The 26,739-nt window shown below is 49.6% G+C and overlaps 1 protein-coding gene across 18 annotated transcripts in view; it reads left to right on the forward strand.

Annotated features, from left to right (window-relative positions):
• LOC105478940 (low density lipoprotein receptor class A domain containing 4) overlaps positions 1-26,739 on the forward strand; it is a 436,625-nt gene that overhangs the window by 72,154 nt on the left and 337,732 nt on the right. The window lies entirely within an intron of this gene.

Raw genomic sequence — 26,739 nt, forward strand, 5'->3', positions numbered from 1 at the left:
CAGCCTGGGCAACCTGAGATCTCAGCTCTGCTAAAAAGTCAACAAAATTATCTGGGCGTGGTAGCTTGTGCCTGTGGTCCCAGCTACTCAGGAGGCTGAGGCGGGAAGATCACTTGAGCCTGGGAGTTTGAGGCTGCAGTGAGCTATGATCATGCCGCTGTGCTCCCACCTGGGCAGTACAGTGAGATCCTGTCTCCAACGCCCCCCCTCAAAAAAACACAGAAAAACCCACAAAAGACAATCGGAGTTGTCATGTGAATGACCGTCTTGTGCTGGGGGCTCCTAACTTGAGGAGGACTGAAACTCAGCCCTGAAGGTGGTTCCTGCAGAGGGTGCCCTGAGGTTTCCCACCTGCGTGGGCAGTGGGGACGCTGTGGGTCAGAGCCTCTGCTGGCCTTCCAGGTTGCCATCAGGGAAGTGACACCAAGGTGGCCGGTGCTGGGGTCCTGGGAGGGATCCCAGGTTTGGGGGTCCTGGTTCAGGGGGCTCCCTCAGCTTCTGAAAGAGTTTCTGAGTTCTTCAGCCTTATTTGGGACTGCTCTCTGTGTCTCCCATGTCCCCTCTTACCTCATACTCTCTCCTCCTGGGCCTCTGTCTACCCAGCATCAGGGGACTGGAGTCTGAAGCTCCATCTCACCATCGTCCCCTGATTCTTCAACTTTAGGTTTGTATCAGTCCCGATTCACGCTGCTGATAAAGATATATCCGAGACTGGGAAGAAAGGGAGGTTTAATTGGACTTAACAGTTTCACGTGGCTGGGGAGGCCTCAGAATCATGACGGGAGGCAAAAGGCACTTCTTATGTGGCGGCAGCAAGAGAGAATGAGGAAGAAGCAAAAGCGGAAACCCCTGATAAAACCATCATATCTCATGAGACTTATTCACTGTCATGAGAACAGTATGGGAAAGACTGGCCCCCCTGATTCAACTACCTTCCTCAGGGTCCCTCCTGTAACACGTGGGAATTCTGGAAGATACAATTCAAGTTGAGATTCGGGTGAGGACACAGCCAAACCATATCATCCTGCCCCGGCCCCTCCGAATCTCACATCCCCATATTTAAAACCAATCATGCCTTCCCAATAGTCCCCCAAAGTCTTAACTGATTTCAGCATTAACCTGGAAGTCCACAGTCCAAAGTTTCATTTGAGATAAGGCAAGTCCCTTCTGCCTGTGAGCTTGTAAAATCAAAAGCAAGCTGGTCACTTCCTCCTTACAATAAGGGTACAGGTATTGGGTAGATACAGCTGTTCCAAATGGGAGAAATTGGCCAAAACAAAGGGGCCACAGGACCTACGCAAGTCCAAAATCCAGTGAGGCAGTCAGATTTTAAAGCTCCAAAATGATCTCCTTTGACTCCAGGTCTCACATCCACGTCACGCTGATGCAAGAGGTGGGTTCCCATGGCCTTGGGCAGCTCCACCCCTGTGGCTTTGCAGGGTACATCCTTCCTCCTGGCTGCTTGCACAGGCTGGTGTTGAGTGTCTGCATCTTTTCCAGGCCCACGGTGCAGGCTGTCAGTGGAGCTACCATTCTGGGGTCTGGAGGAGGGTGGCCCTCTTCACCCAGCTCCACGAGGCCGTGCCCCAGTAGGGACTGTGTGGGGGCTCCTACCCCACATTTCCCTTCTGCACTATTCTGGCAGAGGTTCTCCATGAGGGCCCCACCCCTGCAGCAAACTTCTGCCCGGGCATCTAGGCGTTCCCATACATCTTCTGAAATCTCGGCGGAGGTTCCCAAACCTTGATTCTTGACTTCTGCGTACCAGCAGGCTCACGACTTGGCAGCCTCCACCCTCTGAAGTCACAGGCTGAACTGTGTGTTGGCCCCTTTCAGCCATGTCTGGTGTGACTGGGACACAGGGCACCACGTCCCTAGGTTGCACACAGCACGGGGACCCTGGGCCCAGCCCACAAAACCACTTTTTCTTTCTGTGCCTCTGGGCCTGTGATGGGAGGGGGCTGCTGTGAAGGTCTCTGACAAGGCCTGGAGACATTTTCCTCATGGTCTTGGAGATTCACATTAGGCTTCTTGCTATTTATGCAGATTTCTGCGGCCGGCTTGAATTTCTCCCCAGAAAATGGGTTTTTCTTTTCTGTTGCATTGTCATCCCGCAAATTTTCCAAACTTATATGCTCTGCTTCTCTTATAAAACTGAATGCCTTTAACAGCACCCACGTCACCTCTTGAATGCTTTGCTGCTTAGAAATTTCTTCCGCCAGATGCCCTAAATCATCTCTTTCAAGTTCAAAGTTCCACAGATTTCTAGGGCAGGGGCCGAATGTTGCCAGTCTCTTTGCTACAACATAGCAAGAGTCACTTTTGCTCCAGTTCCCAACAAGTTCCTCATCTCCATCTGAGACCACCTCAGCCTGGATTTTATTGTCCATATCGCTGTCAGCATTTTGGGCAAAGCCATTTAACAAGTCTCTAGGAAGTTCCAAACTTTCCCACATTTTCCCGCCTTCTTCTGAGCCCTTCAAACTGTTCCAGTCTCTGCCTGTTACCCACTTCCAAAATCGCTTCTGCATTTTTGAGTACCTTTTCAGCAGTGCTGCACTCTACTGATACCAGTTTACTGTATTGGTCCGTATTCACTCTGCTGATAAAGACTGGGAAGAGAAGAGGTTTAATTGGACTTACGGTTCCACATGGCTGGGGAGGCCTCAGAATCATGGCGCAGGGCAAAAGGCACTTCTTACATGGCGGCGGCAAGAGAATGAGGAAGAAGCAAAAGCAAAAACCCCTGATAAACCCATCAGATCTCGTGAGACGTATTCACTATTGTGAGAATGGCACGGGAAAGGCCTCATAATTCTATTACCTTCCCCGGCTCCCTCCCACGACATGTGGGAATTCTGGGAGATACAATTCAAGTTGAGATTTGGGTGGTGACACAGCCAAACCGTATCAAGGGTTAAGAGTGGCGCTGAGAAAATCAGAAACGCAGCAAGGGCATCAGGGATGCCGAATGCCCTTGTCTATAGTTTGGGTTAGAGAATGCCAGCCTGCGGGAAGAAAGGCCTGTGGTGGGAACACGCTTTCAGAGGTGGGAGAAAGAAACTTGCCACCTCTGCCACCTCTGCCCATGGCCTGGGACCTGGGCCTCTCTCCACCTGCTTGTTGGATTCTGTCTGTCTGTGATTCGAGTTTATTAGTTTCTCATCAAGCCGACCTGCGGAGTCATATGGGAAAAATACCTTGATGCTTTGCTTTAAACTCAAATGCGCTAGCAGCTCCGTCAGTTCATGCCTCGCACGGCATTGTCAAACTGCTAAAAAGCTAGCAAATTTTCCACCTAAAATTTTGTGGGGGAGGCCAGGGTGGGGGTGTGGGGAAAAGATGTAAAAATAAATCCTCAGATTCTGGGTTGCTTGGTGGCGTGTGTATTTTTCCGTGGTGCGGGAGGTTAGAAATAGCATTGCTTTTTATGGGATTCTCAGCAGCAGCTTGAAAATTTGGCTTTGAGGGTTTGGTCTCCCTGTGTGGGTGAGGTGACTCCTGCAGCACGGTGTGGGGGGCAGTGCGCCCCGGCACCTCCCTGTCCCTTTTCTGCCTCCCTGCCCCTGCTCGAGGCCACCTGGATGAACTGTGCTCAAGTGTGAAACACGCTTTGCCAAGGTCAGGTTCCTGAGATGATTCGCCCGTGGCGGCTGGTGCCAGTGGTAACAGACTGCATCGCAGCAGTCCCCATAAGTCACATTGGTGCGTCTGTGAGGGCAGTCGCAGGCAGGGGCATCCTTTGGGGATGTGGCGTGTCAGACCGGCTGTGCCTCTGAAGCCGATGTGAGACGACCTCCCCTTGACATCCTGACACGGGTGGGGGGCGTGGGCCGCCCTTTCAGAGAGAGTCCTGAGGGATTCTTGAGATTTGTTAGAGTTACATAATTCTTACACAAGGAGGGAGGTTGCAGCATCCCTCTCAAGTGCAGTGCGGAAGGGAAATGTGAAGGAGACGGAGTTTGTCGGCCCCAGGGGTCCAGGGGCATCTGTGAATTCCTTGAAATGTTGCCAGTTGCTGGGGAGAATGCCAGGGCTTTGATAGGATTCTCAGTAAGGTTTTGACCTCCGGAAAGGGTTAAGAGCACTCGCAGTGGAGCATGAGGCATGTGGTTCATTTGGCTTGGGGCAGCCACTTCAGCGATGGCCAGATTGGAGGTGTCACGAGTGGGCCGAGGGTGACAGACAGGCTTGCCGAGGACGGTCAGGGGATAGGATTCTGTTGGCAATTGTGTAACTTAACGTGGGGGCCATTGGATGGATCTGCTGGTCTTTTCTTTTGTAGGTTTCTTCTTGAACTTCATATGAGATTTTGGAGTTGGCATGCTTGCTGCAGGAGGCTTTGTGGTGAGGCTGGGTTAGCTTAGTGAGCTCGGTGCTTGGGAGAGGATCCTGCTGTGCACAAGGGGTCTGGGGTCTGTTTGCTCAGCCTGACACTTTAACAGTTTCCCTGTTTTTCTCCTGGGATCTGGTTTCCCAGGGCTCTCCACATTTCTCCATGTCTTTCTTGAAACTCGGGGGTTGTGGTAGGGACGTCAAGGCTGCACCCTTGTTAGAGGATGGTGGGGGAATCTCAGGCCAGTCCTACAACCCGGCTTTCACAGCACACTGTTAACTTTGTTTCTCAAACTTTTTGTCCCTTCTTAAAAAAAGACTGTGGTAAGATATACATAACGTGGAGAAGCTGGAACCCTTGTGTGTTGCTGGAAAAAATGTAAAATGGTTCAGCTGCTATGGAAACAGTATATTTTAACCATTTTTAAGCGTACGGTTCTGTGGCATTAAGTACATTCACGTTGTGCAACCGTCACCACCATCCGTTTGCAGAACTCTTCTCCATTTTCCCAAAAACCAAAACTTTGTACCCATTAAACGTTAACTGTGCGTCCCTCTCCCTCCAGCCGCTGACACCCACGATTCTGCTTTCCGTCTCTGATTTTGACTGCTCCACATACCTCGTAAGTGGAATCATGCGGTATTTGTCCTTTTGTGTCTAGTGTATTTCACTTATACCATGAAGTCTTCAGGATTCACACACATTGGAGCCTGTCTCAGAATCTCCTTCCTTTTTTTTTTTTTTGAGACAGAGTCTCGCTCTGTCGCCCAGGCTGCAGTGCAGTGGCCGGATCTCAGCTCACTGCAAGCTCCGCCTCCCGGGTTTTTACGCCATTCTCCTGCCTCAGCCTCCCGAGTAGCTGGGACCACAGGCACCTGCCACCTCGGCGGCTAGTTTTTTGTATTTTTTAGTAGAGACGGGGTTTCACTGTGTTAGCCAGGATGGTCTCGATCTCCTGACCTCGTGATCCGCCCGTCTCGGCCTCCCAAAGTGATGGGATTACAGGCGTGAGCCACCGCGCCCGGCCATCTGCTTCCTTTTTAAAGCTGACTCATATTATGTTGTCCTTGGAACAGGAACACGATAGCTCGAGATAAAGTTGGAAAAGAAAGTGAGGGCCGAACTATCGAGTTATGTTTATTTATTTTTAGAGACAGGGTCTTGCTCTGCCACCCAGGCTGGAGTGCAGTGGCGCAATCATAGCTCACTGCAGCCTCAACTTACTGATTCAGGCAACCTTCCTGCTCATCCTCCTGAGGAGGTGGCAGTACAGGTGTGTGTCGCCACGCCCAGCTAACTTCTAAAATGTTTTGTAGAGATGAGGTCTCACTATGTTGCTCGGGATGGCCTCAACCTCCTGGCCCCATGAGGTTTTGAATGCGCTGTATAGATTGTCCCGTAGGGTGTGGGAACCACTACACTTTTCAAAGGAGACAGCGTCATTAGATGCATGTTTAGGAAGCTGAGTCTGGTGGCCGAGGGTGGGAGTCAGTGGAGAAGGAGACGGAAGCCGAGAGGGCCGGCCGGGAAGGGCAGTGAGGAGCCGTCCCTGGCCAGGGGGACAGGGCCTGAGCTGAAGCAGCAGCTGTGGAGAACAGGCCTTGGGGTGGAGGCGTCCGTGTGCCGATTGTGTTGGTAGCTGGACTGTGCAGGGCAGGTGGGGCAGAAGGTGGGTGGCAGAGTGACTTTTGGGCTTCAGTCTTGGGTAAAGAGATGGTGGTCTGAGGGGAGACAGCAGCCTAGGAGGTGGCGCTCACTCCGAGTGGAGGGTCTGGATGGAGCCGGTGTGGCTGGACGCGTCTGGAGGGCGAATGTGGGGAAATGACTGGAGATTGGATAGAAAGCAGTCAGGCTGGGAAAAGTCACAACCCACTCGGAGACTTGGTGTCACCCGCGACGGCGCGATCCCCACCAGGACGTAGAGGAAATAAGAGCGCAGCCCTCTGAAGAGCGGGAGAAGTCTGCAGATATCTTAGTGTATCCTTCTGTGAAATACTGTCCTATAAAATACAGTAAGATACACTCCGATATGTTGATCTTGGTGCTGTAATGACCTTTGTCATAGTATAATGAGGATGATCTGTTCTGTTGTCAAGTTTTTGTCTGTTCTTCATGATTTTTCAAAAACCAGTTGTTACACTTTTTAACATTTAGCCGAGGCAGGAGGATCACTGGAGGCCATGAGTTTGAACGGTAAGGTTGAAATCAGTTTGCCTTCTGTATCTCTTTTTTTTTTGAGATGGAGTCTTGCTCTGCCACCCAGGCTGGAGTGCAATGACACATCTCCGCTCACTGCAAACTCTGCCTCCTGGATTCACACCATTCTCCTGCCTCAGCTTCCCGCATAGCTGGGACTACAGGCACCCACCACCATACCAGGCTAATTTTTTGTATTTTTAGTAGAGACGGGGTTTCACCGTGTTAGCCAGGATGGTCTCGATCTCCTGACCTTGTGATCTGCCTGCCTTGGCCTCCCAAAGTGCTGGGATTACAGGCGTGAGCCACCGCGCCCGGCCACCTTCTGTATCTCTTGAGTTGTGTCTGATGAAGATAAATTTCCTGGTACTTCCCTTTGGAGAGTGGGTGTGGGGTGTGGACATCCTCTGGATAAGTAATTGGCTGGTGACTACGACGGCACCACCCTATGGTGTGGGCTCCTGTACCGTTCTCCACTGTCTGCCCTCAGGTTATGGGGTGGAGCGGGGGGTGCCCAAATTCTTACTCCTACACTCTCAGTATGATTTCACATTGACCTTAGTGTGGCTGGAGAGAGAGAAACACTTACTATGAGGACTGGATTTAGTCCCAGTTGAAACCTGGTAATCAAATATTTATTTCAGAGAAAATACAAGTAATTAATATAAGCTTCCTACAATTCAGAGTAATTAATGAAAGACTGACTAGAAAATACTGACGTTGGTTCAATACAGAGAAAAACATTAAAAACCTTATCTGACAAGAGGCAAAGAGATTAAGGCAAAATGTGCCGCATAGCTAGTTTTAATTTAATAATTCGGGTGTTTAGGTATTTTTAGAAAATCTCATGTAAACCTAGAAGCCATCAGATAAATGACCAGATGCTAGTATCGTCTTCTCCAAAGTGATTATTCTGTGAAGAAGGTGGATTGGGAACAATTATCAATTTGTATTCCTTTCATATTTCAAATTGAGGATTTGCTTCTGTAATAATCCTAATTGTAATATTTGGGTGGTGTTTTTAATCAATAAAATGTCTGGCAGTTTTATAATCCTCCAGATAAATGTGAGCTGATTGTAATGCAGAATCAAATAGCAAATGTCCCAAACTCAACTTTAGGTGAATATGGGAAAATGATATCCTTTTAGCCACCTTCTGTTAGCTTAGCCAGAATTACACAGATAAAGGTCTCTTCCCCTTCTGTTGTAAGGACATGTGTATTGAAATTGAAAGATTATTTTAGCTCTCCATATTAGAGTTGTTTATATTAAAATTGTGTCAAATTTATAGTAACGAAAAATTTAGTTGATAATAGGACCAGATACACAACTTTGGCTATTTCAAGTTAAAATATTGCTGAAAAATACAGTTTGAACAATCTAAAAATAATCTGTAAAGGTATCAGCACAATCTAGTGGCTATGGATGAAAAGCCGTGTGGAAACCACCCTGCAGGGCGAACCACGGGCCACGGGAGCAGCCCTGCAGACCACGGCAGTTGACCGTACCTTCTGCGCTGTGACGACACCCACAAAGCATGAGGACCTCCTGATGCGACTGTTCTAGTTAGAAGCACTTAAAACACCACCTAGAAAAGAAAGGAACAGGCACAGAGCTTTGGCAGGAGAACTGAGACGCTGTGGAAACAGCCTCGTCCAAGCCCCAAGCCTTCAGGCACTTTGACATTCGGGGGCTTTTAGAAACGCCGGTCAGGCCTCATGAGGAGCTGGGCCTCTGCTCCTCTTCACAGCCATTCAGAAGGCTCCACTGCTTGGCAGTTTCCACATTGCTGTCACGGTCCCAGCCCTAGACCTGGGTAGCAGTTGTTTTGATTATGCTCTTGTGTCATAGTCTTCTGAGTTCTAAAAGTAAAATTGTTCGGTTCCAGCATGCGTCATGGTTTAGTTCCTAGGGGTTTAAATCACATTGTACTCACTTTCTCATTTGTCTCGTTGTGGAGGTGTATAAACTGAGGCAATGAGAGACTACATGAGGCCTGGACTCTCTGTGATGACTCTGACAGTGTTAAAGGGAGTAAAAGCATTTTGTAGATTGCAGGACATTGAACTGTTCAAGGATTCGTAAGTGTGTAAATACAAGTAGAAGTTAGTGCTCGATGGCCAGTTACTTGTCTAATCACTTAACATGAAATCTTCAGGAGCGTCATCCGTCTTTAATTTACAGTTGAACAAAAACACAGACTCCATCTTTTAGGAACTTCAGTGAAGAAAGCGTAAATAAGGCTATGATGAAGTTTGCTAGTTGGCCACTGTCATACTTTGCAAAGTTAAAGAGAGATGAGTCACTGCTAAAATTATGGGGCCGTCTGTCTCTGTGCTCAGCCACAGACCCAGCTGTGTCCAGTCCGGAGCCACTGGGACTGCGTGGAGAGATGGGATGCGGAGAGAACAGCCGGGTCGCAGAATGCCAGATATAAACTCCTTCTTGCTGAAGTCGGGTGCTTGAGCTTCTGGGGGTGAAGACTTATATTCAAGAACAAGCTTCCTCCTATGTGAAGAATGATCCCACCGTATCTCAGCCTTCCTCGTGATGGTGGGGGCTACTGGGAGAGGTTCAGCAGCCTCTAGGAGAACCACTGGAACATTCTGGATGTTCTGTTTAGGACAGCAGATTCCTGCCCTTCCCGTACCCTGTCGGGGAGTTTTACTGTGTGGGCAGACGTGCTGGGCTCAGTAGCTGTGTGGGGCTGTGCCCCGTGGGGAGACCTCAGTCCTCCCGTGGGAGCACAGCTGGAGGAGCGGGAGGGCCTGGGTGGCTGGCGCCTCCTCTTTGCGATGGAGCGTCCATTCCTCCCCCGGTTATCGTCAAACTGGATGATTCTGTTTCTCCATATTTCTCAGGGGCCTCAGTGCCTCGATCCTTGAAGAGGAAGAGGGGCTGGGGATTCCTTCCTGTCCCTGATTTTCCATAGAAAAGTGTTAATTAACCCTTTACGTGCCTGGAATGTTTGGCTCGCGGTCAGGTTCAGAGTTTGTAGCAACCTCCTGTCCGTTAATCGTTGTTTGTATCTTAAGCATTCTCCAACTATCTCAATATGTCTTAACTTACTCTGGGTAAAACGATCCTGAAACCATTAGAACCCTAAATTATACACTTTTTGCTTGGCTGGAAGAATTGATAGCTATTGAAAGTTTCCATTAATTTGCTTCTTCATTTGCTTGTTTTTCTTTATTTATTCTCCAGACAGGTATTCTTAAAAAAAAAAAAAAAAAAAAAAAGATCTTGGTTTGTTTTAGGCTTTTTTTGGGCACCTGCTGCTTGTACATGTAAAAAAATTAGGGTATCTTAAAAGGGTTTTGTTGTTTACCATCCGATGTGTGAGCTACTCCAGATTTGTGGATTTAGTGAGATATGAAACTAAAGTAGAAGTCAGGCGCTGGTGCGTTCTCAGAAGTCAGATTATACCGGAAGAACAGAAACACCTTTTATCCATTAATTTAAATCACAGTTCATTTATACCAAACTTTGTCTCTAAGATCACAGGCCTGTTAGAAGATCGGAGGGTGCCGTCTGCATAAGGACCATGTTTTCAACCCCAGTGAACAGACCCAGAGGCCCTGCCCTGCGCCGTGGCTTCCCGAGTGGAAGGCGGCTCTGCCCAGGGGCCCAGTCAGCCCTTTTGTGACACACGGGGATTTTAATTTCCGGGGGCTAACTAAACTCTGAAGTATTTTCTCAGTTTATGATCAATAACAAACCTAAATAAAACTAAACCGGGCTGTTGACCAAGTCTGGATGGGGTTTGGGCCTCTGAGTCACAGCCCAGTATCTGCTCAGAAGAGCGTCTGAAGAGTGGCACACACGTCCACGCCGCCTCTCCTTCCCCAGCCGGTCTGTTTGCTGACGTCTTTACACCTCTCCAACTGAGGCTCAATCTGTTGTGCTCCAGAAAACAAAATGACAAATGACATAATCAGCAGCGAAGCCCCTCTGCCACCAACAGGGGCGTCAGAAGGCAAAAGCGATTGTTAGTTTGGAAGCTCATTCACTCATTCACTTATTTATTCAATACATAGTTATTGAGTATTTGTTGATGGAAACTATAAAAGGTTGGTCCTGGCCGGGCGCGGTGGCTCAAGCCTGTAATCCCAGCACTTTGGAGGCCGAGACGGGCGGATCACGAGGTCAGGAGATCGAGACCATCCTGGCTAACACGGTGAAACCCCGTCTCTACTTAAAATACAAAAAACTAGCCGGGCGAGGTGGCGGGCGCCTATAGTCCCAGCTACTCGGGAGGCTGAGGCAGGAGAATGGCGTGAACCTGGGAGGCGGAGCTTGCAGTGAGCCGAGATCCGGCCACTGCACTCCAGCCTGGGTGACAGAGCGAGACTCCGTCTCAAAAAAAAAAAAAAAAAAAGGTTGGTCCTGGCAGAAGCCTTGGACAAATCACATTGCACAGGTGCAGAGGGTGAGGCGCAGATGGCTGCGATGACTGGGCTGTGGTTGCAGAATGGGTAGCTTGAGCTGCAGGGACCTGGCCGGGTCCCTGGGTGTCTGGAGCGCCTCTCCCCTCCTCACAGGTGCAGCTCTTCCTTCCCCCACAGTAGGCTCTGGGGCTGGCCCGTCCGAATCCCAGCTGAGTTACCCCAAACCCACAACGAGATCTGTTCCTCTCGGGAGCAGCGCGGGTCTCACCGGGGTAAGCGTGATCAGTCTTTAAAAACTCCTGAATCGTAATGAGCAAATGTTTCTGAGGAATTAAAATGTGCCATTTCATGACCAGTGTGATTTTCTCTGGCATTCTTGAGCATACAGTTTTTCTTGAAGATTGTGCTTTTTTGTGCTGAAGGTTGACTGGGTATCCCAAGCAGAGGTCCCAGTATGGGGCTTTTTCCATTTACCAGGAAAACATTGCCCTGAAATCTGTTGGGTTGACTGCTTGGTTGCTGTTTGAGCCAATTTGATGAAATTTTGGAAGATGTCCCAGTGAAAGAAAATTTTCCCTTCTGGGCTACCAAAGAGAAGTTGGTGTTCTCAGTGTGGTCTGTCCACACGCGTTTGCTGTGTGCCCTTCAGGGGCGCAGCTGGGGTCGGTGACGCACTGTGGGGTTCAGAAGTTCCCTGGCCTCCAGGAGCTTGCCGGCTGTCTGGCCGTCTCTCACACAGCAGAGACTGCGGGTCTGCAGGCCGGATTACTCTCCTCATTCACTGGCTTGGGTGCCTCAGTGGCACGTGGCAAACAGCAGCACTGGGTGCACCTTGCTGTGCTCATAACCGTCTGTGGGTGGGCCGCTGGCACGATGCCTGGGCGTGCCCTGGGCGTATTTGTGGCCCTGTGATCCGCGCTCTGTTCCTGTCACTTTCTCCCGCTAATTCAGATGGCTGTGTGGCTTGAGATGACGGAGGTCAGGAGCAGGAGAGTTATAAAGTATTCCTGGCATTTAGAAAGATTCTAGACGTTCTCCCGTCTGTAGGCTGTGGGTTGGCCCTTATAATACCCCATGAAATAAAACCTCTCCAGTACGTTTTGAGAAAGGAGAGGATGCCGTTGGGGTGGGCTCTCTCAGGCCCGGTTCTGCTCCTGAATATACGATGGAAATGTCGAAAACCTTCACAGATCATGCCTCTAGGTGCAGAAATTGAAGCACAAGGGAGCCCAGGAGGGACTGGACACCACGAGGCGTGGAAGGACCTTTCTGGGTCTCTGCTTTCTTCACTTCGCAGCACATTGTTTTCTGGTTATTGCAGGAGGATTTGTTTGCAGTTAATGAGGCAGCAGTAGGTGGCCTTGTACTTTGGGAGATCAACACTTCTGATACAGGTTTTCACTGGCGATCCCTTTACTTACTCCTCAGTAATTCCGGGGCACAAAGGCCACTGGAGAGAGATCTAGGACTTTTCCAACCTAGGGGATGCCTGGAAATGAGACAATGATGGAGGCCACGTGGATTCCAGGAGTTCAGCGCTGGGTCTGGGAAAGAATGCCCTGGAGGCAGGTGAGCTTTGGTTCTGCGGCTCGGGCACCACGTCCCAGGAATGCTGTGAACCTTCACTGCTGACATCTTCCCTTAGGTGGACGCATGCTGAAAACACAAACCTGAAATCACTGGTTGAGCTCTTGGCTACGTTACAGTTTTGGACAGTCGTTGAAGCATTGAAATGTGTAATGCGGTTTTATGTCTTTCCTATGGCCTGTGGTCAGTTTTTGGAAAACTGACCCTTTTCTAGACATATTAATGTAGTCCTGGGTGGGGTAAAAGGAGAGGAGACAATATTCCAGGTGGCTGCTGTGACGCTTTTGCCACACAGATGACCTGTAGCCAGTCTCCTGTGTGAGTGTGTGTGTTCGTGAGCTTTCTCTAAATCAGCAGTATTTGACTGTGATTGTTTTATGGCTGCGGTTTCCCCTCTACCGTCTCTGAATAGATACCAAAATTATTGAATTAAGGATAGATGCATGGAGCAAACACCTCCTCATGTAGAAGTTATGCAGATCTATGCAAACCCCATACAAATGAGCTGGCCAGGCCAGTGTCTAGTTGGGAAAAATATCGGAAATGTTGTGCGCACCAGCCTGTCACTGCCGTCACGGGAGAGCAACAGGGAGAAGGGTTATACCTCTGGTGCGTTTCTGGATTAAATCATAACTTTAGAATACTTTTCTCTTTCACAAAGTCTAACTGTCTCTCTAAGTAAGACATCTTGAATAAATGTCCTTTTCCCTCTCCACGTTTCCGCATTGCATGTTAATTTTCAGGTGGCCGTTTTATCTCATTAGTCATTGTCACTTCCACTGATCACCCCTTTGAAGCCACATGTAAACTTTACTTTTAAACTTTCTAAAAATGCTACCTTCCCCCCTTGCTTTAGGTTCCAGAAAACGCTTTGTTCCTGGCACTGTCCGACCTTAGGGATCACGTAGGAGTCAGGCTCACGGGCTTCTGGGACCAGAGGAGCACTTTAATACCGGGTCAGTGGTCACTCAGTTGTTTCTGAGGTTGAAATAGCAGATTTGTCTTAGTGGTTTGCCTTTTAAACCCTTTTATGCCGGAGATTGCAATTTTTTGAATTGCAGACATGTGTGAAAAATCAGACCTTCGCAGTGACCTTGAGCAGTAGGATATAAATAACTCCCACATGCTTAGTGTTCCAATAATGGAACAGTACACATAAATGGGTTAATTAACCTCTGATGATTTAAGTTTAACTCTGTAAAGTAAGCTGAGAAGTGTGCATGGGAAGTGCAGTTTCTGCCCACAATGAAAGGGCCGAAGGTGGTCCAGGTGGCTGCTCTTGGCGGCACCTGAGGGCTTGGGGCACGTCAGGCAGACGGCCCAGCTGGCGTGCGGAAGCGCTGACGAAGGTAACGGCCCCTTCTCCACAAGGCTTAATCCTCGACCTGAATGCATGGCAAGGCGTTTTTGTCATCAAAAGGATGAGGTCTGTGGTGGCTTAAAATATAGCTGTTATTATAGAATAGTGAGTTATGTCTTTTCTTTAGAACAGAAAGAGACTAAAGCTATCTCACAGAACTAAAACCCCTCCATGACAAGTGAGGAAGTAGATGTGAGAGGTCACGCGACCTTCTGGGGTCCCCGTCTTCGTAGGCGGTGGAGGAGAGGGCTCTCGCTGCCGCCTGGCCCATTGGGGGTGGCCTGCGCTGGGGGACACGGATGGATGAGGAGGACGCCGTGGAGCCCACTGAAAATGAGAGACTTAATGGTCACTAGGAAAGTTCCGGTTGTACACTTTTTATATTACGCTTGGTATTAGGACAGCCTACCTGCTTGTTTGAGTGTCACAGCCCAATGTATAGAATAATTTTAAAAAAAGAAAAGGTTGTCTTTTTAGCTTGGTTTTTACGTGGAATAGCCGAGAGGTTGTATTCGTGACGGACGTGAACGTGAATTCAGTCGTTAGAAAATGCTCAGGAGAAGGGAGTGTGTTGGGGGCTGGCTGGTCTGATTTTAGGCAGATGCACAAACACAGTGAAAGTCATACATTGGATTCACAGGTAAACCCTTCTTGCCCTGAAAGAAGCAAATTGTGGAATCTCTGTTTCAGGCGGAGGAACTGGACCAGCAGCGTTCCTAAGGGGGAAGCTGCTTCAGCAAACATGGCAGCAGTAGGGAGACCCCATGTTGGCATCTGCGCATCGTAGAAACTCAAGCTACTTTCTGTCTTGCTTGAAATTCCTCCTCCCACAGGGCTAACCCTCCACACACCAACATGCATATTCCTGCATGACATGCTCACATCCTGGGAAGCTGAGCTGGACCTTGTGGCTGGGAAGGCCTCAAAGTTGATGATGTTGTAGGGTTTCTTCTGTAGAAGCATCCGCTGACCAGCTGCACGTGTGGGGTCACCCTGTGCCTGAGCCCGGGGAATACCAGTGGCTCCTGCATGTGGCGTGAGTGCAGGGCTGCTTCACCATCTCCCTGCAAGTCACTGCATCGTGCATGTCACCTGGACTTACTAATAACATCAAACATATCTTCCCTATCCAGGGGTCTGTACACAAGGTTAAACCTGTAGAAGAAGCAGAATGTTCAACTGGCACCTTGACATGTTAAGCCGTGTGTACTGACGGAGCTGCGATGGTGTAGTCCGGTGACTCCCAAGGGGGAAAAGTGACTTTGTGTGGTTTTTCAGGGAATCCATATTCTTGAATACCTACAAGAAACAGCATAGCTGCTGTGGCTTAAATCTACATGCTCCTATGAGGCTAAAGGCCTTCTCTAGTACAAACAAACTATCATGTATATTTTCAAATGTATGCTTTTAATGATTGTACGAAAAGAACTGCATTTGGGGTTTTGTGTGTGAGACGGAGGACTGTGTGCTGACTAAGGCAGAATTTGTAAAGTTGGAGCTTTGGGACTCCCAAGTACCCTGAAAGATCACTGACTCGCCTCTCATATTGTGCAAAGAGAAGATCTGAGGCTGCGAGGCGGGGTGCCTTGCCCAGGACCTCACCGGCAGCCCAGGGTGGAGGCAGGAGCAGAACCAGCACTCTTGCCTCTTTCGTCAAGGGCTCCCGTGCCTGGCAGGCATCTCGCGCGCGTCCCTCCAGCGCGGTTTCACGAGTGCTGTGCCCCGAAGCCAGGAGGTGTGACCTGCCACGTTAGAGCAGGAACAGAGTGCCGTCGATGACCTCTGCTTTGCAAGAGGCGCCAAATCAGACCGGGCTGTGGTTCTTCTGTATCAGCTTGTGAGATGTTTTAGGGTCCTCTGTCAGGACAGGCTGAGGTGTATGAATCTGCTCGGGCCGTCCTAACAAAATACCACAGACCAGGTGACTTAAATAACAGAGATGTATTTTCTCTCGGGTCTGGAGGCTCCAAATCCAAGATGAAGGTGCCGTCAGGGTTGGCTTCTGGTCAGGCCTCTCTTCCAGGCTCGGAGACGGCTGCCATGTCCCTGGGTCCTCATGTGGCCTCTTCTCTGGGCACACACGAGGGGTCTGTTCCTTTTCTGATAAGGACACCAGCCCCATCCGATGAGGGACCCACCCCAGGACTTCGCTTAACTTTATGTTTTTTTAAAAACGAAGAACTCCTAGGCTAAAGCAATCCTCTTGCCTCAGCCTTTCAAAGGGCTGGGATTACAGGTGTAAGCCACAGAACCTGGCCACAAAGAGCCTTTTATTATTTAATTTAAAGCATTTTAAAATAATAAAAATAAGAACATTTAGAAACAAAGAAAACAGCAGAAGCCACCCGTGTTGCCAGTATTTTCACACAGCCACGTTTTCCTTTCTGTGCGTTTCTTTTCAGCCTTTAACAGTTGTTCTAAGACCTGCTTTCCACACAGCCGTGTGAGGAGGGCGTGAGCTTCGAGGGCAGGCCGCCCAGGGTGGGTTTCCGGAGCCACTGTGGACTCGTCGTGTGCCCTGGGCAGTCACTTCGCTTGTCTGCACCCAGGTTCTTTGTATGTGGAGCGAGGGGGTTCCTTCCCCGCGAGCGGGTTCTCGTGGGTTTGCGGGAGATGGTGTTGATGAGAGCGCCTGGCCTTTCGTGGTGCACCGTTCACCACTTCCTCTTCTCACCTATGCGCTTGTTTTCAATCTTGCTTCGTGTTCTGAAAGGAAATCACTGCCCTCTGATGAGACAAGGCTCCTGTCCCCGAGGATGTTTGCTGAGTGGGGATTGGGCTCAGCCACTCTGGGAACTAAGGGGCCTCTGCATTTTGGAAGGGACTTTGCCACTCGGGCTCGAGGTGGGGGTCGTAGCACCCTTTGGTGTGTTCTGGTCAGCAGAGTCACGCGGTCCTTTCTCTGTTGCTCTGTGGTGCACCTGCGGGTGCTGGGACCACTTAACCCTCATTACCTACCAGAGCTGCTGGCCAGCACAGGGACCTTGTGTAAGAGCAGCGCCTCTTCCAGTCATCGAAACACCATCTCCTGAATCCAAAGCCATGATGTCGGTGCCCAGATATAAAGTTTAATGTCGGGCCCAGCGCGGTGGCTCGTGCCTGTAATCCCAGCACTTTGGGGAGCTGAGATGGGAGGATGGCTTGAAACCAGGTGTTCAAGACCAGCTTGGGCAACATAATGAGACTCTGTCTCTACAAAAATGTTTTTAAAGGAATTAGCTGGGCATGGTGGCGTGCACCTGTACTCCCAGCTACTTAGGAGACAGAGACAGGAGGATCACTTCAGCCCAGGAGGCCGAGGCTGCAGTGAACTATGATCCCACCACTGCACTCCAGCTGGGGTGACAGAGTGAGACCCTGTCTCTGAAAATAATAATAATAATGATAAGTCCCGTGTTGAAGTCCCTGCCAGGCCCACCTGTGGTATCTAAGATGCTGGACAGGCCTTGCTTTGATGGCTCAGGTGCTAAGGCATGTGGCCGGAGCCAGGATTTGGGCTGAAGCTGAAGGTGGAGGCTGGGCCCTCTTAGTTGTAGGTGCTAACCAGGAAGATGCACGGGGCATACAGCAGGCAGAGCCTGGGTAAGACATGGCCATGGCCTGACATGGGGACATCCTGGGGGACAGGCCCACCACAGTGATGGGGAAGCCAGATGGTCACTGAGAGGCAGCCTCTCTTCAGGGCCAGCGCTCTGGTTCAAGGGTGCAGTGGGGGTGGGGATCAGTGTTCAGAGACCTTGGAGATTCCTGGCATCTATCAGTAGGAAGCCAGCATTCTGGTCCAGGTAGGAATCCTGGGGCTGGAGGCCTGCCTGGAGCTTAAATGGAAATGCACAGGGATGGAGCTGCTCTGGGCACAATGATGGGTCTGCTCCGGGCACGGCGATGCCGCTGCTCCGGGCACAGCTCCTTGGGGGTCACTTGATGCGGACAGGACGTGCTGCAGAGCCCCTGGCCTGTGGCAGTCTGGTTGAAGTCCATCCTGCTTCAACTTGGGATTGCTCTGAGACCATCCATGGGCGTCGCCACACTCTGGGAAGGCAGACATCCGTATGTCATGCGTAGTCTGACCATGTGGGCTTGTCCAAAATTACTCCATTCTTGAAATTCTGGAGGAGCATCATGGGCTGCCTTCATCACTGCCTCTGACGTTCTAAAAGCGAGTGCTTAACTTAGAGTCATGATTTTACGTAGCATGTAGGCATTTAAGGGACGTTTGTAGTATAACAAAAAAAGGAAGGGGTGTTGATGTCCTTGGAAAAGTGACGATCATTTCTCTAAACTCGTGCCCAGTTAGTGTGAGATCAGAACACCCTTCCCTGCCCAGGGCTCGCCTCCTCTGTGCTGGATGGTGGACGGGGTGACTGCAGCTCAGTGCTGGCCAGACCCTCTTTCTGAAATGGACACATTTTAACAAAAGTAGTGGAGTTTCTCAAGCATATGGTGTGCCTGTTTGATATCTTAAAGCAAAAGCATTTAAAAATCTGTGTTTAGCGTTTTGGTTTTGAACACGTGCCCTTTCCTTGCCTCATCACAAGGTGGGTAGCATCCGTCCTCTACCTTACACCTCTCCACCTTAGAGGAAGAAAAGCCTGAGCAGCTGGCTGCAGGAGCCAGACACCGATGGAACTGGGACAAGAGCACTCTTGAGCCCTGGGTTTGAGACTAAAGCCCTCAGTGACACAGCCTTTCATTTTTAGTGGGGAGACCAGGCTGGTGTGACACTTAAAAGTGAATTTCAGGACTAGGTGTGGCAACTCACACCTGTAATTCCAGTACTTTGGGAGGTTGAGGCAGGAGGATCACTTGAGCTCAGGAGTTTGAGAGCAGCCTGGACAACATAGTAAGACCCCATCTATAAAAAAATAAAAATTTAGCCAGGTGTAGTGGTACACACCTGTGATCCAAGCTACTCAGGAGGCTGAAGCAGGAGGATCACTTGAGCCTGGGAGGTTGAGGCTGCAGTGAGCTATGATCATGCCACTTAACCCTCCAGCCTGGGCAATAGAGCAAGACCCTCTCTTTTTTTTTTTTTTTTTTTTTTTTTGAGACGGAGTCTTGCTCTGTCGCCCAGGCTGGGTTGCGGTGGCCGGATCTCAGCTCACTGCAAGCTCTGCCTCCCGGGTTTACGCCATTCTCCTGCCTCAGCCTCCCGAGTAGCTGGGACTACAGGCGCCCGCCACCTCACCCGGCTAGTTTTTTGTATTTTTTAGTAGAGACGGGGTTTCACCGTGTTAGCCAGGATGGTCTCGATCTCCTGACCTCGTGATCCGCCCGTCTCGGCCTCCTAAAGTGCTGGGATTACAGGCTTGAGCCACCGCGCCCGGCCCAACCCTGTCTCTTAAAAAAAAAAAAAAAAAAAAGGTAAATTTCCGGAAGCAGATTTGTGACTTCTACGTGGCTGCTGGTGGTGATGTCTGCATTGGTGGTGGCGGGTGTTCTAGGGTCCTCATGTCTGGAGGATATTTTTCCCCACACTGAAGGCAGTGCACCTGTGTTCCCCTGGTGCCTGCACACATCAGCCGCTCATGGCTCAGTTCCTGGCTTTGTGTGAACACAGAGAGACAATGTGCTTGATGTGGGAACAGCTGGTCACAGCCCGTGTGGCTCTGCCCCGTGCTTCACACATCTTGGTGTCTGCAAATTCTGTGCCCCAGCCCCGGCTTCCGGTTCCCGCTTGACTCCGGAGAGCCGTGGTTCCAGGGCCAGCACGTGCCTCCTTACAGTTGGAGCCTGTCCAGGCACAGCGGAGAGCCAGGGCTGCAGAGGGGCCGGCAGCCTCTTCCTACTCTCCCGCCCACCCCGCGCATGTGCTCTGCCTCAGCCACAAGGCCACCTCACCAGGCAGAGCAGATGGCGGTGGTGAGGGCTGGAGCCCTGTGCAGGGCCTGGGAACTAGAGGGCAGGCTCCGTTCTGATGGCCTTTTTTCTCAAGGATGTGACGTTCGCGGGGTCAGCCATGACTGCTGCCCCAAGGGAGGCTTGCAATGGGGCACCCGCTGCCAGCACGGAGCCCCATTGTCCTCTGTCTTCCTCCTGGGCCTGTCCTGGTAGAGATGCCCGGAGCCCGCTCCTTCTCCTGGCTTATTTCGGGGTGGGTGTGTGAGAATTGGCTGTGAGATGAGTGACAGCAGGATGAAGGAATTTGGCATCTTTAGTTCATCTTTATATGATCAGTCCCTGCACCCGAGAATTCCTTGGTGGCATTCTCACTAAGACGAGTCAGAGTGGGCAGAGGGAATGTACTGGGTTGTGTTTCAGTGAGGGGTCTAGGCTGCTGAGGATTTCTCTCTGGAGGCCTCCATCTGGTCTTGCATTTCTGAGGCTGAACAGACACCTCTCGTGATAAGAGATGGGAGTGGGAAGGAAGGAAGGGTGGTGAACAGGGAGCCGGCAGCAAGTCCTGGTGCTGATCCCATGGCACCTGGCTGCGTGGCTGTGTGGCTGCGTGGCTGCGTGGCTGCGTGGCTGTGTGGCTGTGTGGCTGCATGGCTGCGACCTTCCAGCGCCCGAGTCTCTGCCGTGAGCGCCCTGGGGAGCGTGTGTGTCTCCTCACTGTGCCCTCAGCGGCCGCTGGAGTGGGGCTTGTGTGTGCCCTGCGGCTGAGGGGGAAGGAGGCCGAGCTGGCCGGGGTGTCCTGGGTGGAGGGGCTACGGGTGTTGGGAGTGGGAAGCATTTCCAGCCAGTGAGTTAAGGGATGCCGCCTACTTGGTCCTGCCTTGGAGAGCCTCAGTGTACCTTTAGTGTGCTGGAGACACTGGTGGTCCTGCGGTGCGGAAAACCTCAGCGTTGTTTAACCCAGAGTGTCCTAAACGTACGCAAGCCCAGAGCACTCTTTCCCCACAACTCCAGTCAGCCCAGAGGAACCTGTGCCAGACCGGATGAGCTTGAAGGAGACTTCTTGCTGGAACGTTCTGGAACTTGAGAGTGGGGTGGCGGGTGCTGTTGCGTAGTTAGAGGGGTGATAGGGTGACAGAAGGCTGGGGCTAGGGGTGAGGGTGGGGTGGGGAAGATTCTTTCAACAGAGCTCCGGCTCCACATTCTAAAATTGAGTCCTGTGGGCCACCTCTGCACCCACGGTGCCAGCAGGAGGCACCTCTGCACCCACGGTGCCAGCAGGAGCCACCTCTGCACCCACGGTGCCAGCAGGAGCCACCTCTGCACCCACGGTGCCAGCAGGGACCGTAGGTGCGGCCTTATCTCTTCAGCTGAACTCCCACATGCAGAGGCAGAGGCTCACTTTGTCCCCAGGAGCCAAGGGCAGTGGCACGAGACCACCACGTTTCTGTCATGCTCGGGCGCTTTTTACTGTCCCTCTCCTTAACGGATTGTAAGTTTCTTGAAGCAAGATTCTTTCAGTCTAAATTCTGTGGCCCTCACTAGGCACCACTGCCCATCGTGCACCTCCTGTGGAGTAAGTGATGGATGATGCTAAATAGACTGTAGGGACCGGCGTCTTCTGTCCCCTTCTTTCTCTGCAGGGTCCGAGGTGGGGGTCATCGGGCAGACAGGCAGGAGAGCCCCCGGGAGGTTCTGTGGGTTTCACGGCAGGGAATGTATCAGCCCTGCTGAGCAGTCCTCTCCTGACAGCCCACCCCGTGCTGTCTCGCCCTGCCCCAGCCCTCAGTTTCCCTCCACTCACTCCCCCTCCCAGATACGTACATATAAATGTGATTATGTTTAGAAGCTGAGGCATTTGAATAAATCAGATGCTTTGCCCAACCCTGGGATAAAGGCTGTAGTTATTTTAACAACAACAACAACACAAACCCTGCAGTCTTCAGCTATTTCTGGATGTGGACTGGTAATTAGCATGCCACTTGTAATTCATGGCTGTCGCCGGCATTTGTTTCCTTGTTTCCAACGCAGCCCAGTTTGGGAGACTGGGTTTATTTCATTTGGAAATGTGATTCTGTGGAGACCTCTAAAATGCCATCACAAGATTAATGGTTTTCTGTAGCCAGAGTTTGCCAGACCTGGCGTTTGAAGCCCGATGATTAGTTTTCAGCAGCTCTGTGCAGGGGAGTAACAGCTTGCTGCGATGGTATTTCACTTCAGAGAAAACTGTTAAAAGCAACTGCTTCAAGAGCGACTGGCACTACCTGGGGAAGGGGATGTTTGAGGGGGACAGATTTTGGGACAGGTTAAAGGAAACTCACAGGGCTTTGCTGTTTCAGCCTTAGAGACCTTTTACATTTTCAGTTACCTACTTACTGATGTGCGTGGAGGTCAGATGCAGAGGAGTGTCCAGCGTGAAATTTATTCTGCCCCAAGTGGAAGGGGAATGTGGGCCCTGGTGAGAAGGTTCCTGGAGGCCAGAACTCCTTGCTAGCTCTGCAACTACGGAGGGAAAGGAGGAAAATAAGCACTTGCTGTTACGGGCGGTTATGCTACATGCAGTTATGTTTATGCAGTTATGTTACATGCAGTTACTGCTACATGCAGTTACGGTACGTGCAGTTATGTTTATGCGGTTTTGTTATACGGAGTTATGGTACGTGCAGTTATGTTTATGCGGTTTTGTTATACGGAGTTATGGTACGTGCAGTTATGTTACATGCAGTTTTGTTATACGGAGTTATGTACATGCAGTTATGTTTATGCAGTTTTGTTATACGGAGTTACGATATGTGCAGTTATGTTTATGCGGCTTTGTTATACGGAGTTACAGTATGTGCAGTTATGTTTATGCGGTTTTGTTATATGGAGTTACGGTATGTGCAGTTACGTTTATGCGGTTTTGTTATATGGAGTTATGGTACGTGCAGTTATGTTTATGCAGTTTTGTTATACGGAGTTATGATACGTGCAGCTATGTTACATGCAGTTTTGTTATACGGAGTTATGGTACGTGCAGTTATATTTATGCGGCTTTGTTATATGGAGTTATGGTACGTGCAGTTATGTTTATGTGGTTTTGTTATATGGAGTTATGGTACGTGCAGTTATGTTTATGCGGTTTTGTTATACGGAGTTATGGTACGTGCATTTATGTTTATGCGGTTTTGTTATATGGAGTTATGGTACGTGCAGTTATGTTACATGCGGTTTTGTTATATGGAGTTACGGTACGTGCAGTTATGTTACATGCGGTTTTGTTATATGGAGTTATGGTACGTGCAGTTATGTTTATGCGGTTTTGTTATACGGAGTTATGGTACGTGCAGTTATGTTACATGCAGTTTTGTTACACGGAGTTATGTACATGCAGTTATGTTTATGCGGTTTTGTTATACGGAGTTATGATATGTGCAGTTACGTTTATGCAGCTTTGTTATACGGAGTTACAGTATGTGCAGTTATGTTTATGCGGTTTTGTTATATGGAGTTACGGTATGTGCAGTTACGTTTATGCGGCTTTGTTATATGGAGTTATGGTACGTGCAGTTATGTTTATGCGGTTTTGTTATACAGAGTTATGGTACGTGCAGTTATGTTACATGGAGTTTTGTTATACGGAGTTATGGTACGTGCAGTTATGTTACATGCGGTTTTGTTATACGGAGTTATGGTACGTGTAGTTATGTTTATGCGGCTTTGTTATATGGAGTTATGGTACGTGCAGTTATGTTTATGCGGTTTTGTTATATGGAGTTATGGTACGTGCAGTTATGTTTATGCAGTTTTGTTATACGGAGTTATGGTATGTGCAGTTATGTTACATGCGGTTTTGTTATACGGAGTTATGGTACGTGCAGTTATGTTTATGCGGTTTTGTTATATGGAGTTATGGTACGTGCAGTTATGTTACATGCGGTTTTGTTATATGGAGTTATGGTACGTGCAGTTACGTTTATGCAGTTTTGTTATACGGAGTTATGGTACGTGCAGCTATGTTACATGCAGTTTTGTTATACGGAGTTATGGTACGTGCAGTTATGTTTATGCGGCTTTGTTATATGGAGTTATGGTACGTGCAGTTATGTTTATGTGGTTTTGTTATATGGAGTTATGGTACGTGCAGTTATGTTTATGCGGTTTTGTTATACGGAGTTATGGTACGTGCATTTATGTTTATGCGGTTTTGTTATATGGAGTTATGGTACGTGCAGTTATGTTACATGCGGTTTTGTTATATGGAGTTATGGTACGTGCAGTTATGTTTATGCGGTTTTGTTATACGGAGTTACGGTACGTGCAGTTATGTTACATGCGGTTTTGTTATATGGAGTTATGGTACGTGCAGTTATGTTTATGCGGTTTTGTTATACGGAGTTATGGTACGTGCAGTTATGTTACATGCAGTTTTGTTACACGGAGTTATGTACATGCAGTTATGTTTATGCGGTTTTGTTATACGGAGTTATGATATGTGCAGTTACGTTTATGCAGCTTTGTTATACGGAGTTACAGTATGTGCAGTTATGTTTATGCGGTTTTGTTATATGGAGTTACGGTATGTGCAGTTACGTTTATGCGGCTTTGTTATATGGAGTTATGGTACGTGCAGTTATGTTTATGCGGTTTTGTTATACAGAATTATGGTACGTGCAGTTATGTTACATGGAGTTTTGTTATACGGAGTTATGGTACGTGCAGTTATGTTACATGCGGTTTTGTTATACGGAGTTATGGTACGTGTAGTTATGTTTATGCGGCTTTGTTATATGGAGTTATGGTACGTGCAGTTATGTTTATGCGGTTTTGTTATATGGAGTTATGGTATGTGCAGTTATGTTTATGCAGTTTTGTTATACGGAGTTATGGTATGTGCAGTTATGTTACATGCGGTTTTGTTATACGGAGTTATGGTACGTGCAGTTATGTTTATGCGGTTTTGTTATATGGAGTTATGGTACGTGCAGTTATGTTACATGCGGTTTTGTTATATGGAGTTATGGTACGTGCAGTTACGTTTATGCAGTTTTGTTATACGGAGTTATGGTACGTGCAGTTATGTTTATGCGGTTTTTTTATACGGAGTTACGGTACGTGCAGTTATGTTTATGCAGTTTTGTTATACGGAGTTACGGTACGTGCAGTTATGTTATGTGAAGTGCAGTTATGTTTTTTTTTTTTGGAGACGGAGTCTCGCTCTGTCGCCGGGGCTGGAGCGCAGTGGCCGGATCTCAGCTCACTGCAAGCTCCGCCTCCCGGGTTTACGCCATTCTCCTGCCTCAGCCTCCTGTGGAGCTGGGACTACAGGCGCCCGCCACCTCGCCCGGCTAGTTTTTTGTATTTTTTTAGTAGAGACGGGATTTCACCGTGTTCGCCAGGATGGTCTTGATCTCCTGACCTCGTGATCCGCCCGTCTCGGCCTCCCAAAGTGCTGGGACTACAGGCTTGAGCCACCGCGCCCGGCCTCAGTTATGTTACATGCAGTTACTGTTATATGAAGTTACTATTCCTGTTTTGGAGCCCGACCTGCTGCTGACTGTAAAATGAGAACTTGGCCATGGTCCAAAAGCAAAGCTTTGGGTTCCTGCTTTTTAGAAAGATTTATTAGGGGTGGTCTTCAATGAATAGACAGATTCTCTAGACTTCTCCAGTGGCCTGGGGCTGTCTTCCCTGGGTGCTCAGCTGACCTCAGAGCTGCCCACAGGGAAGGCACCGGAGGGCGGGAGTGCACCCCTACAGGGCACATGCTGGACAGCAGCCATGTGGTGCCTAGACCTTGGCCCAGATGTCTCCTCAGATCCATTGACGGGGAAATAGGTTAACTTTGTCTTCTGAAGACCATTTTGTTTTTCTTCCTAGAGGCAGGGTCTCACCCTGATGCCCAGGCTGGAGTGCGGTGGTACGATCGTAGCTCACCGCAGCCTCAGCTCCTGGGTTCCAGCAATCTTTCCCCCTCAGCCTTCTGAGTAGCTGGGACTGCAGGGGCACGCCACTCTGCCAGCTACTTTGTTTTGCTTCCTTTCTCTCCCTCTTTCTCTCTCTCTCCCTGTTTCCTTCCCTGCCCTCCTTCCCTCCCTTTCTCCTTCCTTCCTTCCTTCCTTCCCTCCTTCCTTCCTTCCTTCCTTCCTTCCTTCCTTCCTTCCTTCCTTCCGTCCGTCCGTCCGTCCGTCCGTCCTAGAGGGACTCTCATTATGTTGCCTGGGCTGGTCTCAAACTCCTGGGCTCAAGTAGTCCACTCGCCTTGGCCTCCCAAAGCCCTAGGATTGCAGGTGCGAACCACTGCGCCTGTCCAAGACTTTCCTTTTGATGAAAGGAAAAGGGAGTTATTTTATACATGAGCTAAATCTTTTAAATGAATTCCCCTCCTCCTCACTCCCCAAGAAAAAGAGAAAGGAAGATGAAAAACCCCCAAAACAGAACAGAACCCTCTTAGGAATGCGAAGCCCGTGCTTCGTTCCGGGGACCTCTTGGTGAAGGCATTAGCTAGATCAGCACCAGGTTCTCCTAGTAAGAGGGCTAAGGTGGTCCTAGCTGCTCCATCAGATGTGATGAAAAGAAGGAACGAGCTTCAGTTGTACAAAGGCCCACGAGTCATCCACAAACTATGGCCTGAAGTGTCGGTAGACAGTGCAGTTGTCACCAGGAAGTTATTTCTGGAATTTTTTAGGCAAAGCGAGCCCCTGGAAGGATTTGAGTAGAGTCCTGCACTGCCAGGGGTGCATCCAGGGTCCTGGGGTCTGGTCCCCCGGGGAGGCAGACCTGCTGCTGCGGTCCTGGACTCCAGTGCAGAGGCTCCCAGGCCAGGACCTGGGCAGCTTTCCAGCTTCCACACTCAGGGCTCATCGTGGTGGATGTCGCACAGGAGTTGGACCTTAGATATTCCTGGAGGTCTCCACGTCTCAGCACCTCTGGCTGAAAGGTGGTTCGTCTACAGGATGTTGTGACTGTATGGTGGGGGCAGTGTGGGGAAGGGGAGGAGGAGGAGTTAGTTTTTCAGAGAAGGTTTGCCGAGCTCACGGTTGGTTGGTACTCAC

This window comes from Macaca nemestrina, chromosome 19 (genome assembly GCF_043159975.1).
Source record: "Macaca nemestrina isolate mMacNem1 chromosome 19, mMacNem.hap1, whole genome shotgun sequence".
Taxonomy (NCBI): domain Eukaryota; kingdom Metazoa; phylum Chordata; class Mammalia; order Primates; family Cercopithecidae; genus Macaca; species Macaca nemestrina.